Source organism: Herpailurus yagouaroundi, unplaced genomic scaffold (genome assembly GCF_014898765.1).
Source record: "Herpailurus yagouaroundi ecotype Mexico unplaced genomic scaffold, PumYag 139, whole genome shotgun sequence".
NCBI classification, from domain to species: Eukaryota; Metazoa; Chordata; class Mammalia; order Carnivora; family Felidae; genus Herpailurus; species Herpailurus yagouaroundi.
In genome coordinates, this window is record NW_024412394.1 from 37,887,033 (window position 1) to 37,900,430 (window position 13,398).

Below are 13,398 nucleotides of genomic sequence, written 5' to 3' on the forward strand. Positions count from 1 at the left end.
CCGTGAGTGCGAGCCCCGCGTCGGGCTCTGGGCTGATGGCTCAGAGCCTGGAGCCTGTTTCCGATTCTGTGTCTCCCTCTCTCTCTGCCCCTCCCCCGTTCATGCTCTGTCTCTCTCTGTCCCAAAAATAAATAAAGAAACGTTGAAAAAAAAAATTTAAAAATAAAAGTAAAACTCATTTCACGTTAAAAATAAAAATGCAAAAAAAATATTAAACTGGAAGGGATGCCGGGATAAACAAATGTAGACCATGATTTATAATCTCCCCACCCCCAAAAGAAAAGTGGCCTCTGTAAGTGAAATCTGAATGGGCGTCAAGTAGGGGCAATGAGAAGAGAGCCTGTAGCTATCTCTCTTAGCAAAAGTGCTCTGTGGGGATGAAGGGAAGCTACACAGTCCATGACTAGATCTGACAAATAGAAAGTGTGAGCTGGTGATCCTGGAGCTACAGGAGCCCAGTAAAATAATGAAGAGCCTGAATAGGAGTGTGACTGATGGATGAAAGAAGGAAGAGTGATACTGGAAGACAAAACACGGAAGTAGAGTTTTTATCACAAGTCCACTGAGTGGAAATGAGATAAGAGAGCAAATTTTGGCAATTCATGGAGCAAGCGTAGGAGTCATCATCTTTCACTCCAGTTGGAAGTTGAATATTGGGAGAGAAGGAGATAGAGATATTTATATATTGTATTATATATTGTATATATATAATTATGTATATATGTGTATAATATATGTTGTATATATTATATATTGTATACTTACAAACAGAGAATATCAAGGATGTTAAGTACTTGAAAACATATAATTTAACTTATATTTTCAAGGTTTCTTCCAAAATACTTCACATCTTTTTTTTCATGTTTCATATTGGGTGCAATAGGTAAGCAAAACACAGAACATAGTCATGTAATGAGATTCTCAAGTGATAAAGGATATTTTCATTATTAAAAACACTATGTAAAAATATTTACAGCTAGTGATTTTCTCAATTTTTCCTTAATTAATACATAAAACATTTTAAAATGGTCCATCATTTTTTGAAATTTTTGTGTGATTAAAAATTCTATTCCCTCATATTTAGGAAGGATAGCACCTTCTCCACTCTAATTATTATGTTCATCCTGTATCATCTTATTGAGTTGTGTGGGTGGCTACTGACACAAGGAGAGAATCACTCTTTGATGTAGTAATTATTAGGTGGTAAGATTTTTAGTTACATTTTGTTTTTATTTTTTTCTCAAATTTTATACAATTCCTGCAATTACCCTATATTGTTCATATGATGAGAAAAATAAAAGTATAATAAAACAGAGTGTGTCTTTGCTTTATCCTTTCTTTTCAATTTGTATGTAGCTCAGCTTTGATTTATTTGAAAAGTTAAGAACTCTTGTTTCAAGATATGTTAATGGTGGCAGATTTTTAAATACCACACTAAAGATTGTCATGCTATTTAATGTTTTATGATAACTGTTCAGCATGGAGATTAAAAAAAGGCAAATTCAGTGCAATTTCAAAGACATATAAATTTTTTGAGATTAAAAAGAAAGGTTTTATTCCATCCATAAATGTGCTATGCCCAAGACACAATTCTTTTTGGGATGGTCATATTCTTTATGCACTGAGCAGTTTTAAGTGGCAGGAGGCTGAGGAGATAGGGGACATCTGCCAGAAAGTCAGATTATCTGAATCAACTCCATTCCTCACATCCTAAAAATGATGCTCAGTAATTTCTTATTGAATTATATTACATTTTAAAAAGTGCTAATATGCTAACTAAAAAGTCAATAGAACATTCCCTGAAAAATAGCAAATATACCGTCAGTTTTCTGAAAAGAGAAAAGTGCACAATCTTTAAGCCTACAACTCAATAAATAGTTATAATGACACATATATAGTGTTAATTTTGTGATAAAATTCAATGAAACTTTATTTGTGGAAAAGACTTTTAAGACTTTCCATTTGTCTTGACACATAGTTACTTTTAGGGGGTCCCTGAATCCATTGAGAGCTCTTGACTACAGGGAGTTGAGGGGCTGGAGTGGGGAAAGAAAGTTCTGACAGGGGTGGAGGGAAGGATCAAGGAGGTAAGATTTGAAGGGCAACCTATTAAAGGATTGAAGAAGACTAAAGGGAAAATTGAAGGAAGGAGAAAGAGCAGTCTTCGATGACTAAGTTTGGGAAGATCTTAAATTTCTCAAAGAAGCCAATGAAGTTCCAAATTATCCTTAGGAAAATCATGCCAAGAAGAAAGGAAGCAGAGAGAATTAGTATCATAGTGGTAGAGCATATAGTACAGGAGTTTGAAAAGGGAAGCTTCAGTTCACTAAGAAGCCCCTGTGTTTTTAACTAATGGTTCCTCACAAACAAAGAAGTCTGGGACACTAATCCAGTGTCTGTATCATACAGGCAGTCCTCACAAAAGAGCCAGGATATTTGCCATTCATCAGGAAATAAATCCCTATTCAAAAAGAACCAAGTGGACTTCTCTCAAAGAAGATTTTTGCTCAATTGCCTTTAAACCAAAGAAGCATGGAACTCTAACCCAACTTCAAAGATCTTAAGAATCAGAATCTGTTCTTCTCATGCTTCTATAAACTATCATCCAAAGTACTAGACTGGATGAGAAGCTGAAGTCACCAATGGACCCCCTGATCAATCAGTCAGGAGTGAAAACAGAGTGAAAATCTTCAAAGTTAAATACTTGGGGTCCTAGGTGAGAGGTCCAGGAGTTCAATGATGAATCTTACTCTGTATAAGTTCTAGGCATAATACTGTCTAAAAAAATGATTCTGGAACTTATTAAATGATAAGGGAGACCTTATTCAAGACTATTGCAATAATGGTATTACAATAGGGAAGAGAATTCTGACTTACATCCAAATACGAGGACAAATGGGGATTTAGAGCCAAGCAACAAGATGAGGGGATCAGTGTTTGGAAAATTACTAAGGGTAGGATTATCCCTAAACTGACCTAAAGTGATTCTTGGTAAAGACAGGCCAAAGACTTAGACATCAAAAGTGGGGGATGAAGAACTTGACTAGCTGTTAAGGGTGGGGTGATTCTTACTAAATTGACTTGGCAGTCTTCTTTGCTATAAACTGGGCTAGGTGGGCTGAAGATCGGACAGGATCAAGGTCATGGCCTAGGTGTGAGACAAGGTTTTAAATATGACTAAAGCTTGTTCAAGGAGAGAGTCTTTGTCAAACTCAATAAATGGTGGACGGGTGGACAGATGGACGGATGGATGGATGTGTGGATTAATGGATGAATAAAAGAGGGTTCTGGAAAACATTGGTAAATAACTCCTTCAGTCTTCTGGGGAAAAAAGAAAACAGAAAATCTTATTATTCAAATCTTATTATTCAAAGCTGATTTGTTGTCATAAAATGTTCATATTTCACTTACCAAAAATAATTATTAAGACAGACAAATATGAAATGTCACCCACACATTTTCTGTCAAGAAAAAATTCCTGCCAGAATCCTGTGAAACACTACAATTAGAGAGGACACACCTCTGAGCATAGTGAAATGAAAAATTGCAGCCCTAGGAACATAAAAGGTATATTTCTTGAATCTCATTATCACAGAAAAAACTTAAAAATAATTAATAACACTACTCAGTAGTTATTATATGTCATTCAGGATTCCATAGTTTAACTGCATGCTAATCTGAGGTGTTATCTCACGCACAGAAAAACAGCTTTTATTCACTTCCCTGGTTTGGATTGGTTGCTCTTCACAGCCTCCTGTTGCCCCCAACTTAAAAACAAAACAAAACAAAGTGAAAGAAAGAAAAATAAAACGGAAAAAAAAGAAAAAGAAAAAAGAAAAAAGAAAAAGAAAAAGAAAAAGAAAAAGAAAAAGAAAAACTTCTTTCAAAATGAAAAGACATTTCAGACTTCTTTATTTTTTTATTTTTATTTTTTTAAATATATGAAATTTATTGTCAAACTGGTTTCCATACAACACCCAGTGCTCATCCCAAAAGATGCCCTCTTCAATACCCATCACCCACCCTCCCCTCCTTCCCACCCCCCAGACTTCTTTAAAAGATGAAGTGAAGAAAAGAAGTTGGGGGAAGGAAGGAGAGATGGAAGAATAAAGGTAAGTAGTAGGAGGAAGGCAGGAAGAAAGAAAAAAGACATTCAGACTTCTTTCAAAAGTCAGTAAACTTTATTTTTCATCTATGGCCTGTGGCTCTTCTCTGGCAGTCATAATGTGGTAATATAATTATTTTAATGACCTTCTGGAAGCAGCTGATTAGAGTTGCTGTTCTAATTACTTGTTTCCATAGTCAATCCTTTTAGCTCATTCATGAAAATTGATGACTTTTAACAGCCAGCTATTATCCGTTTAAACCTACCAATTTTTACCCAGCCAATATGTTCTTTTTCGGCTTTCAGTCTCTTCAGTTCAACCCTGCTCCACACAGAGCATCTGAAAGAGCTCAGGCTGGTGGTGATGGTGTGATTCACCAGCAGAAATCCTCCTGTACTTTACTTCCATGTTGCATTTTCTCAGATATCTGAAGGTGAATTTGAAGAGGAAACATCTTCATCTGCTTGCCGTGTGTTCAAGAAGCTTTCAGAAACGACCAGTGTTCTTACTTCCAGTGTTCTTAGCACTGCATTTGTATGTAAGGGAAAGAAAATCTTCCATCTAATATATCAAAAAGCACCTAAGAGAAGCCCTTCATGTAGAAAAGATAGCTTTTTAGAATTTAATTCTCAACAGAGAAAATAATAACCATAATGATCATAAAAACACAAACAACAATGGAAACTAGGAACATTTACTGTTAAACTTCAGAGTTAAAAAAATAAGATTCTAACTACAGAATTATCAGAATGTAAAGAAAAAGAAAATAAGGAAAACAGGAAAAAATGTGACTTGATAAAAAGGCAGCACATTTGCTGCACAGAGACGCACGCAAGAACGGTGGCTTGATGGAGAAATCTGGAATCCGAGGAGGATCTGGAAAATGGTGGATCACTTCCTAAACTAGATTATAGAGAGTCAGTGACTACTTTGGCTGTGGAATTTTTAACCAATCCTTAGTATTTGCATTCATTTTATGAATCCTCCTACAGAAGTTGAAGATAAACACATAAATCTGGTACTAGGTATTAAGTAACAAGGTTCTGAGATACTGTAAACATGTATTTGGAGGTGTCTTGCATTCATTCCAAGATTTATTAATGACTATTTTTGCAAATATGACAGAGCTATTTAGAAAAATCAATAAATTGCAGCACTCTTCATAAATACTAAATGAACACATCTACCCGCTCAATAATTCAACAAATAGACTGAGATCCTCCTTGTTCCTAGAAACTGTGGCAATTGAGGCCAAGCCATGACACCTCCACTGCTGCCATTTTAAGGAGAATGATAAATCCATGAGCAAGTAAATTCAATACGAACTGTTACAATGGAAAAATGATGTGCTGCCATTGCACAGAAAATGTACCCCAAATATCTTTTTTATTATGATGTTGATTTTCAACAGAATATGCATTTTGGTAGCTTCATAGTTTCATTGCAATTTTATTTAGTTGATCATGAACTATTTATTGAACATCTAGAGATTTAGCAGACAACCTGATAATTTCCTAATGAAGCTTCCATCCCAGTGGAGATAAACAGGCAATGAACATGAAAAAAAAGTGATAGTTCATGTTGTACTAAGTGCTATTTTAAATATTTCCAAATGACTGAACAGTGGAACAAAGGCTGATAAGGAAGGAGGGTACTCTAGGATAGACAGGGAAAGCTTGGGAGAGGGAGTGGGTATTGAGCTAAGAGCTAGAAGATGAGAAGCAGACTATACATATATCTTGGCACAGAAAAAAACAGGCAGAGGAAACAGCAAGAACAAAAGCCATGAAGTTGGAGTGAATATGACTTGTGTACTAAATGAGGTTTACTGTCTGCTCTGAGTTGGATTATTATTAGAAAAATGCTCATAATAACATGATAAAGACTAGACAAAGAACTTCCAGGGGTATTTTCACCCCAGGCTGAATTGCTCAAAAAAGTAAAAGTTGAAGATATTCTGGTAGGAAGATTGGAGAAGCAGCTCTTTAATGGTAACCCTTAGCTATTACATGATTCTCTTTATCCTCTATTTATTTAGTATCTTTTATATCAAATAAGCTACATTTTGAAGGGATCTTTGAAATTCTATTAATACCCTAAGGTGACTTGTTTGAGGAACACCAAGAAGGACAGTGAGCTGAAATGCCCTTATCAGGCTTCAAGCATATGACACGCGTCCAGATGAGGAAAAAATATGCAGCATCAAGAGAAAAGCAAGAACTATCATAGAATATGGCAATGGGCTGAGACTGGAATCTCTGATTTTAGGTTCTGCATATTGGTCAACATTTGTATGAGGGGACAAAGGTCATAAATCACATGAACTCCTGCTGCAGCACCCAGATCCCAAAACTCTGGACGCAGGTCCATTTTATGACCTAGCTGGCAAAGATTGCCTGAGGGCTGCTATACATGCAGCTAGTTTCCTTCATGGAAGGGACCTCCATAGTTTTATTAAAACTTTGGTGAGAAGGAGAATGGAAGGGAAAAGGCAGGCTCTGGAAAAATCACAAAATCCTAGGAGCTGGGTGAACCAGTGTCCCATGTTGAGCCAGAGATTCAACTTCTCATAGCTAATTTTCAGATTGGAATTTATTCAGTAATAGGTAGTGGATACATATGTAAATAAATGGGGGTAAAGGAGGGGAGGGTGGGCTGGTTTAGATGCATTCTGAGAGAGAGCAAAAGCATGCAAAGCTTCTTGGGACTTCACCTCAGAAAGCAAGTTTCCCTGAGGCTTCACCTCAAAAAGCAAGTTTCCCATATGCCATATATGCGAATAAATGGGGTATGGGAAACTATTATAGATGGAAATATTATAAGTACAATTGGCTAGCTCAGGCCATTTGACTTTGCCACCACTCCAATAAAATGAGATAATAGAAATGTAAGTCTAATTTACTTAAGCAGATATGCATCAGGGTTGCTTCTAGGAAAGGGAAGAGGGGTATTAAGTGCTTATTCTGGTACACACTGGCTTCAAGCAAAATGAAACATGCCAATAAGCTATGTATTACAATTAATTGCCCTGGTGTACACCATTTATACCTCAAAGCAAGAGTTATATAAATGAAAATTTAATGTTCAGTCTAAGATTAGGCTGCAAATTTGAAAATTGGGCACACTAATAACCCACTGCAATGTGGCATTTAATGTCTTTTGGTAATCTGCCATTCGTTGACTGACAGAGGTGGATCTGTGTCAGCAACTTCTTAATTTGATTTAATTAACTTTTTGTTTCCTGTTTCTTAGGTTTTGCTTATACTAACTAACTAACTAACTAAATGCAAAATATCAATGTGTGCTTTTACTTGGAAAAATAGTTTGGAAGTGCTTCACTAATTTTACTTTTGGTCAAGGGCAATTTATTAACCAATGTTTTGAACCATTTTATAGAGAAATATAAACTTGAGCAGCTAGGCTATTAAAAACTTTAAAACATTTTTTAAAAATATGAAGCTTTAAGTTATTCTTGAAAGAAAAAAAATTTCAATTAACTATTCCTACTTCATAACATGATTATAAAGGAAAAAATAAAATTTGTATTTTATGCAAGGTTACCCAGGAACATTTTTGAAATGTAAGATAATCAAATTAAAGATGAAAACATGAGCAAATATAAAAAAACTTCCAAAACATAGATATTGGACATGGTTCGTGTATCTGGAGTGTAAACATAAAAGAAGAATCTAACTCTTTTTGAGGAGCAAAGAGAAGCAAGGAACAAATCTCTGGAATTATAGAAACACAAAATTACCATAGATAAATGACAAAACCTGAGGTGTCTGAGAGAAAAAGAAATCTGTGTGAAATGATAAAGCCAAAGAAACTTTCTCATCAAGGATCAGGTCTTGTTTTCAGAGCTGAAAACAATTCCTGGCACACAGTAGACCCTTAATAAATTTCTCTGAGTGAATGGAAAGATGATGGCTGCAATATTGTTCAAAATTTACCACAGCACAGGAGGCTTTAAATGCTGTTCCTTCATTTTCTTAACGGTAATCTTTTAATAATTTATAACTTACTTGTCTAAAGTTGATGATCGTCTCGTTAAATCCTCAAATTTCTAGTTGTGGGAAATAATTTTTTCTAAATAGTGATGCAGAATTTTTGTTTATATACTATATTAGGCCCATAGACACATGCCCAAAGTGTAAAGTGCACGGAAAACATACAATTAAAAATTTATTAACTAAGTCTGTTAACTTGGGGCTTCTACTTCATAAAATGCCTTTGAAAAGTAGATATTTCCAAAATGGAAACACAAATTTTCAAATGCTTAATCCAATTGGTATTAGTCATTTACTGTCACACACACAAGAATTAATACTGTCACTTACTACAATGCTTTGCTCTTGTTCAGGTACTTTCCCCAATGTAACCATGATGTGTTTGTTGTTGAAATCTCTATCCTGGTTAAAACTGCTAAAAGATGTTTTACTACCATTTAAGTTTCCTTCTGTAGATTATTATTAGGTAATTTTTTTTCCCAAATGGAAGATAATTGGCTGTTGGTGAAAAACAATGTGTACAGAATTTATGACTATATGACCTTGATTTTACTTCAATATTTCAAATCCAGGTGGTATAAACTTTACAATAACCTTAAATTTAACATCATTGGAATTTGAAGACCATGATTACAAAAAAATATTATCAGAAATCAATTGACAATCTATAATTTCTGCTGAATCTTGTTATCCATGTTAAAATGCAATGTTTTAGTGGGGAATTTCTACCTACTCACCCTTTTTTAGCCAGTGACTTTACTTTTAAGTCATTGTCCTGAAATAATATATAGAAAGCTTACAAAAGGAATGTTGTGACAACTGCTTTGGTAGAAGACTTGCTGTGTCTGTATTTGAGGAAAGAGTAGGAGTTAAAGTGGAGGCCAAAGTAGCACCATAAATAAAGTCTGAGAGAAAATGTAAGAAAAGTGCATTTGCATTATTACTTGTGAAGTTCAAGATGACATCAATTATTGTCATAAATCTACGACATATATGAAATAGATTCTTAGGTCATGTTATACAGGGAAGAAGTACTACAATATGGGACAAATAAAATGCACATTTTTTTCCTGGTATTTGGAATCACTTTCTGCTCTCCATAATTTAAAAAAAAGTAAGAACCTTTTGCAAAACAAGTAAGGACCTTTTGCAAACAGTGCCTCCAGCATTATCTTATTCATCTGTCCACTCATTAGTACCTTACAAATAACAATGAATACTTCCAAGTTAATGAGCAGAACCACATGCCTAAGGCGCATTTCCTACATCAACCCCAAGGAGATTGAAGGGCACTGTAGACATTCTCTATAGTCCAAACTAATCTTCAAACCTGCCCTTTGACATATGTTCAAAGTAATTGTTTTCCAAAAAATATTTATAATATTAAATTGAGCATAGTGGATGCTACATATCAAAAGATTTACATTATGTTTAAGTTAATAGAAAATATGAAAATAAGACATCCTGTAATACACAAAATATGCATGTATAACCTAAAGTAAAACTCATCTTATCATTCAGGTGATTCTTCACTGATAGCCATTGTGTTTAACTACTAGCTTGATGGAGTCTACATGTGATGAAAAACATATTGCTCACAATTCTCAATTTAAAAGCACTAAAATTACAACAATGAGAGAGGATATTTCCAATCTATTATCAAATATTTCTGAAGAATTGATCAGTGACTTGGAGAGTGGCATGCTTCAAATTCAAATGAAATAAATATGGTGGCATTTCTTCCCCATTAACTTCTCTGAGAATAGAGCTGAGAATCAGAAAATGAACAAAAGAAACTTCCTTTAAGGCTGAGAGTTGGATGTCAATATCTGTGCTGAATTTCATATTGTCATGAAAAATCTGAACATCTGCATCATTAGCCATAACTAGAACATGACATACAGATACCAGTCCACTATGGGTAAGAAACAACTAACTACATGATGATGCTTAGAAAAGGATTGTTGTTCTAGATGCTGTTTATTCAACAGATATGTGTTTTATTTAGAATTTACACATGAGAAAGAAAAACCTCTGGGGTGATGAAAGTATTATACAACCATATTGTAATGATGGTTGCACAATTATGTACATTTGGTAACATGTATCAGGCTACATTTATAGTACAGGGATTTTTATGTGATGTAAATTATATGTCAATAAAGCTGTTAAAATATATAAATGGGAAGGTTGCGCCTGGGTGGCGCAGTCGGTTGAGCGTCCGACTTCAGCCAGGTCACGATCTCGCGGTCTGGGAGTTCGAGCCCCGCGTCAGGCTCTGGGCTGATGGCTCGGAGCCTGGAGCCTGTTTCCGATTCTGTGTCTCCCTCTCTCTCTGCCCCTCCCCCGTTCATGCTCTGTCTCTCTCTGTCCCAAAAATAAATAAACGTTGAAAAAAATAAATAAATAAATAAATGGGGAGGGTTGTTGGATAGTAGAGGTATTTTTAGATGGGTATATTATGCGATGAAACAAGAATAGTAAATTATTATGGTAGAATCTAAGTGATGGGTTTAATGGGTGTTCACTATAAATATATTTTGAATTTTTTGTGTTTGAAAAATTTTAAAACAACATTTCAGGAAAAATCAAGCACAATTAGTAGCAATTATTAGGGGAAATAATACTATTTCATGGTTTAAACCAACAAGTTGAAACTCTGCAATAAATTAATTACATTAAAAAATTGGTATGACCACTGTGATTGGTTTCTTGAAATACTATTTCCCACTAAATTTTATGAAATAGCATGGCATTTTGGATAGTTGGCTGATCCAGGTCTGTAGCAGTAAATGTAAAATATGAATGTGGAAGCTCTATATTAAGTGGAAAAACAGCTATTAAAAACTATTAGAGTCACATCAAATAAACATCAAGTCCAGTCAATGTGAAGAGGCCACAGTAGCCTAAGATATGCCAATTCAAGGTTTCATGTGAATATGAAATTGTAATGGGTTGCAAGTTACTGAATATGTTTAAATTAATGAGTTCTTAATTAATAAAGGAAAGCAAACTAATTACCTTAAAAGCATGGCAAGGAACCATTCACTGTCTTAAAAACTGAGTAAATAAAAGGAAAATAACGAGTATTTACCTTATTTTTCTTATATGAACTGTACCATGTGGAATCCAAATAGTACGTTAGGGGAACATACTCTTTCAAAATTAGCTCAGCTAATTAGGGAAAACACAATAATAGAATGATAATATCACCCATCAGAGATAAGTCATTGAACCTAAATTTAAAATATTTCATATAGTTTTCCTGTAATGTTCTAAATGCCCAGATTTGTCCACTTTGACTTATCAATCAATTTAAGGTCAACTGAACCAGAACATTATATTTGATAATAAGCTGACTACTTTGTGAACCAAATGGCAATTGGAGCCCAAAAGCACTAACACATCTTTTCACATGGCTAACACCCCTTCATTTGTGGGGAAAAAACATTTTATATGTGAAAATTATATTATTTTCTGATATGCAAGTGTTCTTATGATATGGTGGCATATAGATGAAAATCATGAGTGATTATATACATTAAATTAAAGGAAAATTAAATCAACATGTAATTTATATGTGAGGGAATTTGGGTCATATATTTTACGTTTTTTATCCAACTGTTTTTTTTATAGATTCAAAACAGCATTTTTATATAGATATAATGAATATTTAAAAATGTTTGTAAGTCTTATTTTTTATTTTGAATCTTCTACTGGTTACCTTAAACTAAATTTTCTTATATATTAAAATCTAGAGTGCTAGTATGTATTTCTACTGTCCCCATTATTTCTTTGTACCATACCCCATCTTCATTCCCATTAATTTTACAATTAATATGTATTTATACTTAAAAATACATTTTAATTGTTTTTTCTTGTAACTGCTTTTTGTATCCCTGGATACCTACCCCCTCCCCCTTTTTTTTTCTCATTGAAGTGCATTTGCTAGTCATTCTCTTTTCAAAGTGGTTGGTATGGTAATGGTGAAAAATCTGAGTCTTCATATTTCCAGTGCCAGAAATATGGTGGTATTGGTGAGGCTGCATGTGACAGAATCACAAATAAAGTGACTTAAAGAGTTAGGGAGTTATTTTTCTTTCAAACAACATGAAGTGCAGTATGGCAGCTCCTTAATACCGTTGGGGATTCAGATTTCTTCTCTATATCTAGTTTGTCTACCTTAAAATATGATTCCCAATCTCTTCCTAAAAGGTACTTCATGATCCAAAATAACTATCAAACATACAGTAGTTAAAGCAAGAATTAGGAGTAAGGGAGAAAGGGCTAAAAGGAATGTTTATTGGGTATCTTAGCTTCCCATTAAAATTTTCTTCTGTCAACATCTCCTTATATCTTTTTGGCCAAAATGTGTTCATGTAACCAAACCAGCTGTAAAGGAGTTTGCAAAAAGTAATCTTTTCAGCTATGTATTTTTCTGTCTTGAATACAATTAGAGATTTGTCACCAAAAAAGAGTATAATGAACATTACATAGATAACATCATTCACTCACTGAGCAGTTTTGCTTTCTCCCACTTAGACAGACTTACAGATGCTGGCTAGTCCTATCTGTATTGCAGGTATTCTGAAAGGATCATACGAGATGCTTCAAAAGATATGAAAATGAAAAAGGCTGCTTGTGTGTTTGTGGTAAAGAAGCATCAGTCACATTTTCAAATACCATGCCTTTGCTCAGGAGTCCTGCCTGGCCTTATCTACCTTTCTCTATTGAGGAAAATGCCTTTGTTTTTGTTGTTGCTGCTGCTGCTGCTGTTGTGGCTTAAGGCCTCTGTGTTACCCGGACAAGTTTTTTCTCCAGCAAGACCTACCAGGATTAAACTCTAGGGAAGCAATGAGTATATCTGGTTATTACACAACAACATCCACCCGTCAGCCTCAATACTCCACACAAGGTTCAAGACACGCCCTCCAATGGCCAACAGCCACATTAAAGATGCTCAACATCATTAACAATTGGGAGAATGCAAATCAAAACAACAAAGAGATGTCACCTAGCTCGTGTCAGAGTGGCCAAAATCAAGAAGACAAATAATTAGTTTGGCTAGGATGTGGAGAAGAAGGGACCCTCATGCAGTGTTGGTGGGAATGTAAATTGGTGCAGCCATTGTGGAAAATGGTATGGAGGTTCCTCAAAAAATTAAAAAAAAAAAACAAAACAGAACTACCATATGATCCATTAATTCAACTACTCAGTATTTACCTAAAACAATGAAAACACTGATTTGAAATACACACACACACATACCCCCCAACACACAA